We start from the raw sequence: 14759 nt of genomic DNA, 5'->3' as shown, positions 1-14759 counted from the left end.
ACAGGGAGCTCTGTGGTTTTGTGCGATGGGGGGGCAATGGCTGGGGTGCTCCTGTGCATCCAAAGCTGTGAGTTTTCCTGACTCTGGGAGAGGTTGGCAGCGGATTTGTGGTCAGGAGGGCAGCAAGCTGGCTAGGTTTCCTGCTGGGATCTTGGCAATCCCCCGATTTCAGGGTTTGCCCTGAGAAGCTCATTAAAAGCTAATCCCCTCTGGGTTTGCATGACTGTCCTTTTGACTCAGAGCCCTCGAGGTCTGCCTGCACCGTGCCACTGCAGCTCCTGAATGGCTTCAGCCCAGGTTTATTTGAAAAATGAAAAGAACAAAAGCGGACTTGGCCAGGCACCTGGTCCTCTGTACTCTCAAGGCTGCCTCAGTGACGGCTTCTGCTCCCTCAGGAGGAGCTGGGGAGCCTGGAGGGGTCAGTTTGCAGACGTGCACATACCTGAGCTCCAGTCTGGTCCCATCTGGCTGGAGGAAGGGCTCTCTCTTCCCAGATTTCCTGTGAGGCGAAGACCCTTGGTGATGATGCAACAGATCTCACTGTGCAGTATCCCTTGGGCAACCTGGAGTTAAAAATAGCTTTGCCTTGGGTGGTGGGAAGTAGCAGGGATGGGGTAATTTCCACTACAGCTGTTACATCTTGTTCTGAGCCCTAGTGTGGAAATGATGAAGTCCTACCCACTTCAGAAGTCCTACCCACTTTTTGCTCCTGGTGATGAGGGTACTGAGTACCAGCATTTAGTGACTCCTTACTGCCACCTTATCAGGACAGAGTCCCAGTTAAACAGGAGATCATTTCACAGCCAGAAATTCACACACCTTAAGGAGGCCTGCTCCCAGGCCCATGCCTCAGCTCCCACATCCTGGCAGAGCTCTGACCCAGGCTTCCTCCTGGGTCTCAGCCCTGGGGGTGTGACTGGGACTTACCCTGGAGTGGCAGTTTGGAAACAGGACTGTTCTGGAAACACAAAAGGGGAAAGGATCACTCCTGTTCATGCATTGCTAAACAGCAGAGCACAGGATGTCTTCTCCCAGTTGAATTAAATATAACAATTATATAGGTCCTCAACTAAGCATAAAAGTGGCTCAGCTGCTGAGCTACAAAGTCAAAGTCCTATCTGTTCTGAGGTTGGACTGAGGCTTCAGGGTGTATGTGCAGCTGCTGGGACTTCAAGGCCGTGGCTCTGAAAAAAAGTATCTCTCCAGAAAACAAGAAGGGAATCATAAACATAACTCACACATCTGATGTCCATTGCCTGGGAAGGTACCACTCAAGATCCCTGCACTGGTTTTTCTCCCCTCTTTCCCAATAGTGATGTAGGGCTTGCTGTGCAGCCTCGGGGTGCTGTGGACTTAAACTGGCACTTCCCTGTACGAGAGGAAGTGCTGGCCTGGTCCCACCAAAGCAGTAAGCAAGAGTAAGCAAGGAGCTCTTCCTCACTGAGCAGGAGTACAAGAAACAGGGGATGCCGAGGCCAGGAGCAGCCTGTGCACCTGTCACATGGATGGCCACCCTTTGCTTATCACCTGCCATCACCTGAGCATCACAACCCTCTCTGGGAGTGGGTGGAAGGGGTTCTGTGAGTATGGCCCAATGCTGGCAGTCAGAGGGGGCAGCACATCTCCTCTCTGTCAGCTGCAGGGACAGACTGCCCAGAGCAGGCCCAGCACTGCCCCTGCCAGCAGGGTGATGGCAAACATGGCATGCCAGCTTGGCCTGTGTTTCTGGGGACCTCCACCCCCACCATGCAGAGAGGGACATACAGATGCCATCCTGCAGCTCTCCTGCAACCAGTGAGGGACAGTGGAGATGGTTGCCTACCATTTTTCACCTTCCAAAGAGTCTCAGGACCTCAGGGCTGCCTGAAAACCACAAATCAGGCTGTTCTGCTTCCATAGCCAGCAGGCAGCCCCTTGTGGTCTGTGGGGAGCTGTATAAAGTGTATGTTGTTATCTTAAAATAATTTTTGCTAACATAGTGTTTTGTTTGTGGTTATTTGAAGATGCCTTTTTGTCAGCATCTGTCCCTGATCACATATGAGTGTTTGTGATTTTCTGGAGCTCTGCCACCATAATGAACTGGAAGAGGGAGTGGACCTGGCTACAGCCTCCTCCAGTCATTCTCTCCTTCCCTTCCCTAGCACAAGGTTGTGCAATTATTTGTGTGATATGAGACACCTTCAGCAGAAAAGCTTGGGAGACCTGTGTCACCACCCACACGAGTCCTGGGGAAACAGAGCTCTCCCAAAGTGAGGGTGCTCTGGTTTCTCAGCCATGCAGCAAGTGTGTCAGCCCACCCACAGACCACTTGGGATCTGTGGTGCTAAGGAGCTGTGCCCTGGGAATTGCAGCCTCCCTACAGCCACTCCAGACAGGCGCAGACCTTGCCAGGGACTTTGGCCATCCTCCCTTTGCTTGTCTGACAGGCTTCAATGTGCTGATCCCTGGGGTGTTTGCTCCCCTCACTGCTTAGCTCTCCATCAGCAAATGGGGCACTGAAGAGAGGCCTTGTCTTTCCCAACAATCTAGTCCCATGACTTTAGTCTTTTATGTCCAAGGAGGACATAGAAAACTAAAATCCTCCTCCTGATCTTGTGCAGGCATTCATCCTTGAGCTTTATTTCCAGCCAGAGTTGCAAGCTAGGAAGCAACTGCAGCCTGCTCGCCTCCTCTCTGAGTACCCACACACCAAACCCCCAGAAAGCTCCTTGCTGGAGCTGAGGGTGAAAGTGTAAATGTTCCCATCCTTGTTTCTTCCCTGCTGTGAATGTCAGAGCAGTAGCCTAGAAATGCAGTAATATCTGGAGGAATCGCTGTGGTGGTATTTCTGACTTAGCCTGGAGCAGGATGAACCATAAATCTTGTGAGATAACATGTTGCCACAGAGACTTGCAGCCAGTTTTTCAGGCCTTAGGAATCTTAATGCTGCCAGCACAACAAGGCCAGCCCACCCAGAGCTGGGCATTACTAGCACAGAAAGCAGCAGCTTTCTGTCGTATCCATGAAAACAGGGTGAGTATTTGGTGCTTCCCCTATCTGAGATCTTGGAGGTGTTGTGGGAAACTTTGCCAGGATCCAATACAGTGGAACTGGGGTATTTGTTGTCATGAGACTGCAAGTGTGACTGGTCTGAAGGAGAGACCAGAAAAATTATAGATTGGTTAAACAAAACTTTGGGTTATTCTCACCTCTGAATCTGTACTGAGTTTAAAACCAGAGAAAGATCTTACTCCCTGGTGGGCCATCAGGACCTTGCCGGTGCCAGCTGGGGTTCCCCACCCTGACCATGGCTCAGGATCCCATTTCAGCCTTGCCTATGGCTGTGCATCCCATCTGGAGTGGGGATGGAGGATGCTGGTCTTCAGCCCCACTGGGCTGGTTCATCCCTGCAATGCTTGATCCTGCTCAGGGCGAGAGCAGCCCTCTGGGACAAGGGCTGATCTGCTCTGATGGGGATGCTCCTGGCAGGCTGGCACTGCTCATCCCAGCCTGCTGAGCTTGGCAATGGTGCTGGTGGCACCGGGAGGTCAGCACCTCCCTCTTTGTCCTGCCTCTGCCTCTTGACCCTCCCGCTGCTTCTCTCTGTGGAGAGGTCCCTGCTGTCCCCCTGTAGCCTGTGGATGTGGCAGTAGTGGATGTGCCTCTGGCTGGTGCTGGCACACAGCAGAGGGTGCTGGATCAGCAGGAGCAGAGGGAGCTGCTTTCCTCTGGCTGGCAGTGCTTTCCCTGAAGCTCCTCTGGATGCCACCCTGCTCCTTGCCTCTCTGAGCCTGCTCTGTGGGGATCAGCTGTGCTTGGCAGAAATCTTTGCAGAGGAGGGAATCACCTTCCACCCCATGGAGACAGGGATTTGCATTCCCTTTGCTGATGTTTCGGGACCTCTCTGTGTTGTTATCAGGAGTTTCCTGTAGCACTGAGTCCCACAGCAAGGAGCTCACCTGCTTGGAGCAGCCCTTCCCACAAGGAACACTGCTCGAAATCTGGGTTCTGCACAGGAGAGAGGGGGACAAAGCCTAGCACAACCCAGCCCAGCCCTGCTTGGATTGATACTGCCTGGAGAGCATTCCTGGGGATGCAATCCTTCCTCCACATCCTTCGAGTCCTTCTGAACTCTTTCCTTGTTTCTTAGCTCCTGGGAGATCCCTTGAGCTAATTCTCAGCAAGATCAATGCACTTCCAGCTGTGTTGTAGGCACTAATGAGCGAGTGGCTTTGCAGGGTGAGTTGGGGTGGAAGGGCAGCAAGAGGCTCCCCGGCTCTCAAGACATTGGTAGATTTTATGTTCTGCTGTTATTTCTAAAAGCAGATTTCCTGTGCAGACTTGGTGCTCAGATGTTGGGGGGAGTCCTGTGGGGCAGCAGGGGATGCTGCAGGACATGGGCACACAGGGTTGTGGCAGGGGTGCCAGTGGGGGACAGTTGAGGAGGTTACAGGGATCCTGCCATAGGATGGGTGTGTCTCCTGCTATGGCTGTCACTGGAGGGTCTGGGGAGTGGTGGTTGGGAGGACAGGCTGTCCCCAAGATGCTGGCCCTGAACTGAACCCCCTGGAGTCCTTCCAGCCACCTTCCATTGGTGCTGTGGTCCAGCTGGGTGTCCTGAGCGCTGGGTGGAGGTGAACAATCGTCCCCAGGCCCTGAAAATTCCCTTTCATTCCTGGCAGATGAGAACAAGGGGCGACACATCTGCCAGAGACGATTCAGTGCTGGCACAAAGCACACACAGAGCTGAGCCATGCGCTGGTGCTGCTGGCCAGGCACAGGCTGGTACCACAGCACGGGGCTGAGCCCCAGGCACCACCCTGAAAGGCCCTTTGTGGCCCTGGCTGCTGCACCCAGACCCTGGGCCACAATCCCCACTCCCAGCCTCTCACTCATGGCTGCATCCCACACACTAGATGCCTTTGTGACTTTGTGATTTTGTGACCTGCTGCAGTTGTGCTCTGGTTTGCACCACAATGGAAACCCAGGCCAAAATCCATCAGGAATTCCTCCAAGTGGAGTGTGAAGCAGGAGCAATACGAATTTTTAGGGGTTTCCTCTAGATGTGGCCACTCTGAAGCTATGCTAAGCAGAAGGGCTTGTAGCAGTTCTGGGCTGTGATGCCCTCCCAGGACATGCATCCCATCCAAATGCCACATGTCCCACATGGCACTGAGGGTCACCAGCTCTGTTCCCGGCAAAGGCCCATGCCAGAGCTTCTCACATGGCCCCAAGGTCTGTGTGCAGGAGCTGACCTGGCTCTGGGTGCCCTCTTACACACAGCTCTGCTCAGCAGCCCTGGGGGGCTTTGCTTTGCTGCTCTGTCTCTCCCTGGAATGGGGAGTTGCTGCTGATGCTGCTCCTTGGGAGCAAATGGGGCTGTAGGTGGCTCTAGGCTGGGCTCAGAGGTGAGGCCTGACATGGACATGGGGTCACACTGGGGAGGCAGGAGTGTGCAAATATCCTGGTGTTTGAGAATAACATCAGGCATTTTTCTTTCCTGTTCCAAAGAAATGTTGGGGCCCTGGAGAACTGCATCTTCTGACTGCTGCTTCCCCTCTTGTGTAATTCTTTAGGAAAAACATCCAGGCATGCTAACTCCATCCCAGAAATGGAAAAAATGCACCAGAAGTCCCAGCCCAGCTGATAGCCAGATCTCTGAGGAGGCAGCACACATGATACAGCCTGGCATCTCCAGGGGATGCCCACCAGGCTGAGCTCCTGCTCCTGGAAAGCACCACTCTGGCACTGTCTCCCTCCCAGCCATGCAGATGGGACTGCCAGGCTTGCTGAGATCTTTGAAAAGTGCTTTTTGACAGGAGTCACTGTGATTTGACACAGCAGAGAGAAAGGGAATCCACCAGGAATTACCCAGTGCCCCGTGGATGTCTGTTAGACTGCAGTGAGTATAAAAGCAGAAGAAATTATTTTAGGGCTTGGCTGAAGCATTCCTTAGGCTCCACTCTCAGCAGTGCTTTGAGCTGAGCTGGCAGCTTTGACCCCTCGAGCAGTCGGGAGCACACGGGAGCTTCTGAGGCACTGCCGTGGTGAGCAGGGGGCAGGCAGGGATTGTGCTTTGGCAATGCTGCTGTTAGCTCAGTCACAACTGTTTTGGAGGATTTCTGACAGCACACAGGCAGAGCTGGATTTTAGCCAACTGGTGGGGGTGTGTCTTCAGCTGTAACTGGACTGGTACACATTGCAGCCCCACAGCAGAATTTTTAAAACATCACATTCCTTAAAAGACATCATTTCGGAGGAAGTTTGAGTGCCATCAGTGGCAGCACCTACTGAAGTGTCTGCAGCAGTTCCTGAGCATGCAGAGGGAAATGCAGGCGTGGCTGTTTGGAGATGCTCCTCCCAGCCTATGGGGTCTTTGCAGGCGGGAGCCAGCTGTGGGTCCCCCAGCAGGGGCTGTGACCCCCTGACAGGCAGATCTGTCACCCTCCTGGCCATTCAGGATCAGCCCTTTTGCAGCCTGATCACAGGCCTGGCTGGAAATGCAGCCCCATGGTTTTGGTGTGAGTCACAGAGGGTTTGGTGGCTTTTCCCTCCCCACAGCTCCCTGGATCAGCTGGCAGCATCAGCTCCTGGCCCCAGGAAGCAGATCTGCAGCCCTTCACTTGTGAGAGAGGTTGGTGTGAGTGCTGAGCAGGCTCCGGGGAAGCAACTAAAGGTGCCAAGGATTATTCTGGGGCTCTTTCATTTTTTTGGGATACGTGACCCCAGAGATGGGTGATGGGGAGGCTGGGATTCCCAGAGATCCTTGGTGAAGGGGGACCTGCTCCTGTGGGCCTGGACTTGGTGCCTGCCACGCTCCCTTTCCTACCCCTGAGGCAAGCAGAGCTTCTTGTCTTTCCTGGGAGCACAGAGACCTGTTCCACTTGCTCCTCTCTGCCAGCAGGAGTTCCTGATGTGCCTGGTTTGCAAGAAGGGGTGAGTTTTTAATGAAACTGAGTGTTATAGCTGGGGACACAGACAAGTGACAGATAGGGGAACCTTTCTCTGTCAGATGGGAACAGCAGCAGCATTTTTGGTGCACAGTGTTGCTCCAGAGGTCACATAACATCTGGGAGGTGAGGGGAAGCCTGACTGGGCTGCAGTCAAGGAACACTTCAGGGAGGGAATTTCTTATCAATGTGAAATAAACTGACTGCTGCCTTTTATTTGATGTGCTGCACGGGGAGGGCACAGAGCTGCTCCAAGGGGGGGACCCACAGCTCAGCTGCTGGGAACAGGCACTGCCAGCAGACATGTCCTCTGCTCCCCAGTCTCCTAAACCATGACAGGCACATGTTTGAGCACCATGTGTCTCAGGGCTGTGATGGATCCTGCTGCTTCCAGAGGCAGCTGCTCCAGACAGGCTCTCACCTGGAGGTTGCTCAGGTGTGGCTGTGTCTGAGCCCTGCAGTGTTTGCAGCACCTTCCAGCTCTGCAGCAGGCAGTGACTGTGCAGGACTGAGACATCCCTCATCCTCTGATTTGTAACCCTCCTTGTCTTCCCTCTGCCCCTCATCCTGCTGTGAGCCTCCTCCCTGGGCTGCAGCTCAGGCATCTTGGGCTTTCCTGAGCTCCCTGCTCAGATTCCTGCCACCTTCACCAAGGCTTCTGCGCCATCCAAGGCTGTTCCCAACCTTCAGAAATGCTGATAATGCCCCACTTAGTACTCAAAGGCTTACAGAGCCTTGCAGCAGCTGTAAATTTTGGGAGCTGTCTTTTGTGTAGAACAAATGTTATTTTGTTTGTACTAGAAATAGGTTGGAAGAACTGTCAACGAACAGCTTTGGAAACACATCCTGAAACAATATGAAGGATCTCAGGGTGCATATCCACTGTGGGCACCACCAAGGTCCTGCCTGAGAACCCACTGGCTCCAGCACCATGGTTTAAAACAGCTTCAGCATCAGTCCATAACATCAACAAAAGCCTCTGGTTTAACAGCAGCCCTGTCATTTGTGCTCACTTATCAGTCTGTCTGCAATACCTCTAATCAATTATACCATTGTTTGTTGGTATAAAATTGGCTACCCAGAGCAACTGAAGGCTGCCAGGGTCAGGAGGAACATGAACACCATTTTCTAACTCTGACTCTCTGAGGCTCCCCACGGTGAAGGCTGTCAGTACTGTTTGCAGACATCACTGTGCAAGGGGAAGACAATTACTGCAGGAGAACCACTTCTCCTGGGCTGAGTGATTCAGCAGCCTGTGTGGGTGCCATTAATCCCCATGGGAGCGGGGGCAGGTGGCCCCACAAACTATGCTATTCCTGATGGAGCATTGCAGTAATGCTGGCAATGCCATAGAGAGGTTCCTCCAGCTCTGGGGGAACCTTTTCCCCTCAGAAAATCCTCAGAGAGGGTTCAGGACTGCTCATGGCACATTAACTGGACCATGTTGTGGGCTTTTCCAGTGGCACCTGCCATCCTGCAGTGGGGATCCTTTCTTGCCTGGCAGAGTCTTTGCCGCTGAGCTTTTCCCTGCAGCAGCAGCTGTGCTGTGCAGAGTGAGGTGAAAAGCTCATCATATTCACTCACCTTTTAGGTGTTCAGGGAGCTCCTTGACCCTCTGTGGTTCCCCACAGGAGTGATCACAGGTAACCTTCCTGGGTGAAGCACCTTGAGCCCTGCCCTCACAGCAGCACAGTCTGTGTTGCAGCCCCGGGGCCAGCTCCTGGATCCTGCTGGGGGAACAGCTGGGCCACTGGGGATGCTCCTCTGTGCCCTTGCACCCTGGGGTGTCTTAGTTTTGGCAGCTGGTCCTGCACCCTTCTGCACCAGCTGGTCTGACACCCACAGCACTTGGCACGAGCCATGGAATAGTCAGTTTGTCATGGAAATATTGCCTGCAGAGCCCTCTCTGCTCCTCAGCAACACCTGGAATCCCTGTGCCTTATGGTTTGTATGAAAACATAGGTGATATCTAGGCACAAAAGGCACAATTAAAGAGAGGATGATACACAGAGGAACCTACACAGAGGTGCAAGCTGAAGAGATTCTCCTTCCCAGCAAATATAAATACATGGGACTGCCTTTGCAGAGGGGAGGCTTGTAGGAAAAAAAAACCAAAACTTTTTCCCCAAGCTTAAAAAGCCTGATAAAAATCTGTGTTCATGTGTTATTTATTGCCAGAAAATATTTGTCTGACAATTATAATCACTGCTAGTATCTCCAATGTGTCTTAAAGCTTAATTGCCTGATCTTTTTTGTTTTGTTAGCAGTGGGATAATTCTTGCCTCAACAAATAATTATCCCATAGCAGCTTATAGCCCCTGTGTGCAGAGCACTGTGTGCTCAGGAAAGGCCATTTGCTGACTCTCCTGTGAGCCTCCCCAAGGCACGGCCCGGACTGCAGAGCTGTGCTGGGGGTGGTGATGGACGCGAGGGAACTGGGGAGGAGCGGCTGTGGGACCGGGAGAGACACAAACATGGAGAGTTAAGGCAGCGTGAATTCCTCTGCGCAGTGATCCACTCAGAGAGTGATAAAGTGCCCATGGGTTGGTTTTTAGGGGTTCCCTGACAGGGTGTCCTTAGGGCTGGCAGGGAGAGGAGGTGCTGCTGCTGTTCAGCGCAGGGCAGAGAGGGCTGCACCCTCCTCATCCTGCTGCAAGGGTGCTTTTGCCCACCCGAACCCTGGGGGGACCAGGTGCTCACACAATCCCTGCCGCAGCTCGATCTCGGGGCTCCCTTGACAACGGCAAAGCCACAGGAAGGAGGATTTGCCCTCTAATCGCCTCTTGTTCCAAAAGGCAGCATGCTGTACGATTCATTACCTCAGACTAGTTTTAGCCCTCCTGTAAAATACATTTTGTGTCTAATCTTGGTAACGCCTCGTCTCCGCCGCCAGCCCGGCAGCGCGTTCCACCGCGGATGAGTAACGAGAGAAGCCTCGCTGCGGCGGCGAGAGCCGCCCTGCTTGGCAGGCACATATGGTGTCCTGCTCCTGGAGACGTTTCCAGGCTGTTTTGAGCTTTCTTGAAGTCCCCAGTGCGTTTTACAAAGCACCCCGCGGCAGGTGAGATGCCGCCGCTCCGGCTCTGCGGAGGACAAGGATGTATCCAAGGCTGACGAGCTGAGCCCGGGGTCCAGCCCGGCCCCCACGGCCCGGAGGCGCCCACGGGGCTTGCATCCCTTCAGGTCTGTCCTCCAGAACGGGCTGTGAGAGCTGTGCCGCACCGGGACACGGCTCATTTCTCCCTGTGGGCACCTACAGCCCATTTAAACCTGTTTGAATTGGTCTGCGGAGCGGAGCATCCCGCAGGCTAGGGTGCTCTGCTGACCCCGGCTACAGGGAACCAAACCATCTCCCTTTCTTCGCCGAGGGAAGGTAGAAGAAACGTCGCTGCTTAGGGGGAACCTTTGTTGAGCAAGGAAAGACAAGCTCTCATGCCCTGCATGGGTTTAGCAAGGAGGAAGCCAACCCCCGAGGGGCTGCAGAAGCAGCAGAACCTGCGTGCTCTCTGCCCAGCTGCTGCGCCCTCCGCCCTGCCCCGGCTCTGCCGCCGCCCTCCGAGCCCCTGCTGCCTCCCGGGCCCTCCTCGCCTGCCCCGAGATGATCCCAGCCACAGATTCCTCTTTGGTTCCCGGTTTGGAGCGTCCGCCTTTCGCTCCCGTCCCCGTTCCAGAATGAGTCACCGGGATGACGGAGCTGAGCAACAGGCGAGAGGCGAATTCGCCTTGTGACGGTGATTCAGCCCCTGCGGGGTGGTGGCAGCGTGAGCAGAGCTATTGTTTCTCCCCACCAGCTGATGACAACAGTGCTCTTGCCCCTCTCGTTGTAGAGGAAGAGATATGAACAAAGTGATGTGTAAACCAGTGATGAGCGATGTCCCTGCTCCCGGGAACAGCCTCTGGTTCTCAGCCTGCGCTGCACGCAGGGCGCCTTGCTGCGCCAGCAGCCAGCCCCTCTCCTGCCAGGGTCGCTGTCGCTGCACTGCCTGTCCCAGGAGCGGCTCAAGGCACACACGGGCTGGGGCTGGCCCGTGCTCAGAAGGGACAGGGCTGTCTCGGTCCGTGCGAGAACACTGAGGCAGCCTGGGAGTGCCACGCCAGCCGCTCCTGCGGAGCCATCAGCGAGTCCCTGCAGCTGTATGTGTCACCCCGCGCCCTGGAGATGCACCTCGGTGTCCCCTTCACGCAGGGGTTTGGGCCACGGCACAGCCACGCCCTGAGAACGGGAGCTGGGATTTGGGCAGTTCTGCAGACTGGAGAGTCAGTGAGGTCTGCTACAGCCTAAGTGCAGTGGTTATCCTCTGCCTCCTGTCAAACGGCCTTTGAGGGCATCAGGTGAAACTAGCAGAAATAGGTTCACCACAACAAATGAGGAAAAATTAAAATTTAACAAAATTTTGGTTTTTAAACTAAAATTTAAGTTGTTGTCTGTTGTGTGGCAGAGAGGCTGCAAAAATTTTACGAGGATTCAAAAAATAATTCATTGTATTAAGAGAAAATAATACGTGGTGCTCACTACTTCAAATACAACGCCTCAATTAGGAATTCCTTGTACCAAGTGTCAGTAGATGCAGGGAGGAGATGCAGGGGTCATGTTTGCAAGCTCCCCTGGACATTTACCCTCCCCTTGGCACACACTGGGGAGAGGTTCTGCCAGTCTGACTCACCCCTTCCACATACCTTTGACCAACATATGTGTGAAATTTATAGGTTCTTGCATAAGTTATATGTGAACTTTAAGCAAATGCTCCAAAATCTAGCATGGCAAAATTAATATGAAGCTGAACTGGAAAACCATAAATCATCTTTTACTGACTTTAGCATTTTCTTCTCCCAGTTATTTACATTTTGCTCATTTTGTACTTGCAATTTAGATGAAGCCCAAGGAGCTGCATGTCAGATTAATGCGTGACTGATAGCAGCTTCAGGATATTCAGACAGCAGCAATATGTGTATCATTGACAGTGAATATTCATAGGGATAGATCAGCTTGGAGGATTAAAAGCCACATCCTAGAGGGGTGAATATAATGAAAACAGAAGTAATCAAGCAAATGAAGCAGAAAAGGTGTAGCTTTATTGGCTTTTTATAATCACTGTTTCAGCGTCTCCTTCAGTTCCTAATTACTGTTGCTGGAAGATGATATCTATTAGCAGTGGTTACAGATCCTGGGCTCTTTGAAGTCCTGAACAATAGACCTCAGGAGGTGCTGCAGGACCTTCTTCATCTTCTCCCTAGTCTACAGCACCCCCGGGTCATGCAAACTGCTGATGGCTGTTCCAGCAGCGTTCCCAGAGATTTTGGGGGATCAGCAGCGTTCCCAGTCACCTTTGATCGCAGTGCTGCTGAAGGCCCTGTGTCCCAGGGAGTTCAGCACAGGGAATGCAGCCCCCACACCGTGCCTGTGCTTCTGTGGAATGTGTGGCTGCAGCTGTGGGCAGAGCTGTACTCTTGTGCCAGGGTTGTCCCCTTTCCCTGAGGCTCTTCTGCACCTCCCTGGGCCAGCAGGGGCTCACCCTGCCCTGCCCAACCCTGCGGTGCCTCTGTGCCTCCCTGGTCCCCCTCCAGTCCCTGGGCTGGGGGCTGCCTCTGTGACAGCTCTGCTCCAGCCCTGCTGGGGAAGCAGGAGGGTTAAGGAGGGGCAAAGCAATCCAGCCTTGGGAGGTACCAGTCCCCAGCCACATAGCCCCGGATCTTGGGAACTTGGGATGAGAGCCTTCCAGCAAGCTTTTTGCTGGAAGACACTCATCCACCACGATCCTGACTTTCAAGCTGAATCTACCTGTGTTTAGCCTGGAATGACATTTTCCCAGCCCTGTGATGTGATGCACGTTCATGCTTCTGCTGGAAATCTTTGAAAATTGCTGTTTGACTTGTGATTCAATGTTCTGGCTTCTAGCTGTCCAGAACAGCAGCTGTTTGGCCTTTCCTGCTCTAGCAAGCTGAACTACAGGGCTTTCCTTCTGCCTCCAGTGAGATCATCTCCTTGCCTAACAGCCTGTGCTGTTTCCTACACATATCACTGTTGTTTTAGAGAAAATGCAATTTAAAATGCGTCTTTCTCAGGGACTTGGAAGATTTCTAGTTCTGCCCCAGCATCAGTGTGGCATGGCCTCACTTTTTTCCTTGCTCTCATTCACTTGCATGGCCAAAACTCCTGGTGTTATGTACTGATTAACTGTCACTCCCCACTGCTCCACCTCTCCATCTGGCCCTGGACTGTGCAGCTTCTCAGGGCTCCCTCCCCCAGGAGCTGGAAAAGGCTGTGTGGATTTTCTTGTGCTACCAGCAAGTCTGTTTTTCTCTGTGTCTGGGTTCAGCTTTCCCTGGGCTATGCAGCACAGAGCTGCTTGGCTGCTGGTGGTGCTGCAAGCTGTCCCTGTGGTCTGGAGCTGCCTGCCATTCTGCTGTGTAAGAGGTTTCCTCACATCCTGCATTTTCCCTGAATTACTCTGAATTTTCCCTGCACCAGCTGATTTGCCAGGAGCCTGCCTTGCCTGAGAAAGCAAGAGGCTTCTCTCTTGTCCCAGGAAGCAGGACAGTGGTGGCCCAGCTGTGTGCTGGGACTGGCTTGGGCAGGGTCTGGCTGTGAGCTGTGAATGAGCTGGAAAAGGGCAGCTCCCTGGGTGGAGGTTTGCTGGGAGCACATAAGTGAGGAGCTGTGGGCAGGGCTCTGGGCTGGGATGTGTTTTATTGCTGGGAACTGGGGTGGGAGCTCACCCCTTTGGCAGCCCACACTAGTGAGTGTTCCCTTTTTTAAGCCTTTTAATCAAAATCTCTGGATTATCATGATTTCTCTGTGCTTTGTGGACTTGTGTTTCAATTTCTGATGAGTTGTATGAGGCTGTCTTTTGCTGAAGTGTTTGGAAGTTTTCAGATGTTGCAGATGCTGCTGCTGCCCAGGTGTGAAGCACTGCTCTGTGTTGGTGAGGGGAAGCACTGCCCCAGGTCTGGGGCTCCAGTGGGGCTCCATCAGAAGTCTGGCTCACAGGTGCATGCCAGGCTGACAGCAAGAAGGATGGGAGGACAGAACTGGGGTTCAAAATAACAACAAATTGAAGAATTCTGCAAATCTACACTGCATATCGATGGACTTGTGAAAACATCAACTTTATTCAGATTTTGCTGACATAAGTTGCTGTCAAATGACTTTTCCTCTTTCTCTCTGCAGTCCTATATTGCTGTAGAGGCTGTCCTGCAAGCAGGAGAACCTGTCCCTGATGGCAGCACAAGAACTCTCTCTCCAGGCTATATTGTAGTGGGTGGCTTGTGCAGCCACCTTGAGCTGCCACAGGTGCAACTTCTGCACAATGTTTTGTTTTGTTCTTTTTCCTGCCCTGGTGAAGACCCCATGTGTCCTGATACTCTTTTGGTTTTGTTACAGCTCTCAGCCTTCAAAATGCTCTGTTACTTTCAGGTTAGCCATCACCTCCCAGCTCAGTTAATCAGACTCTCATTAGCTTTGGTCCCCTGCTGCTTTTTGCCACTCTGCTGCTTTAATCCTGCTCTGATCTGACAAGCAAGGCACATGGAAACAGTGGCTAAGATATGCTCTGGAAATAGTTTTGCCCTTTAAAGCCCTTGGTCGTGTTTTTCTCTTTGGTCCTGAAGCCTTTCCATCCTGACCACTGGAACCTGCCACCAGAAACCTCCCCATGGAACCATTGGTGCTTACATCCTCCACGACCTGTTCTGGGAACCCAGGGGAAAACCACATTATTCTGACTGCAATCAAGATGCAGGGGAATTGTTTACTGCAGGGCAAACCTGTGCCATGTGTGCCAGGAGCTCCTCAGCACCCTGGCTGGCAGCTCAAAGCCTTGGCTCCTGGCA

At 53.1% G+C, this 14759-nt stretch overlaps 1 protein-coding gene across 3 annotated transcripts in view; it reads left to right on the top strand.

Annotated features, from left to right (window-relative positions):
• BDH1 (3-hydroxybutyrate dehydrogenase 1) overlaps window positions 1–14759 on the top strand; it is a 56540-nt gene that overhangs the window by 15068 nt on the left and 26713 nt on the right. Inside the window, exon 8 of one of the 3 annotated variants that reach the window (XR_009487666.1) lies at window positions 5556–5881. The exons of 1 other annotated variant lie outside the window; for it this stretch is intronic. The gene's annotated coding sequence lies outside the window, so the exon portion shown is untranslated. Of the gene's footprint in view, window positions 1–5555; window positions 9151–14759 lie in introns of those variants that run through there. One more of the 3 variants, XM_059855430.1, reaches the window with a different exon arrangement.

Source organism: Haemorhous mexicanus, chromosome 10 (assembly GCF_027477595.1).
Source record: "Haemorhous mexicanus isolate bHaeMex1 chromosome 10, bHaeMex1.pri, whole genome shotgun sequence".
Lineage (NCBI taxonomy): Eukaryota > Metazoa > Chordata > Aves > Passeriformes > Fringillidae > Haemorhous > Haemorhous mexicanus.
The sequence above is the reverse complement of the archived record's forward strand: the minus strand, read 5'-3'. Positions and strand labels throughout refer to the sequence as shown.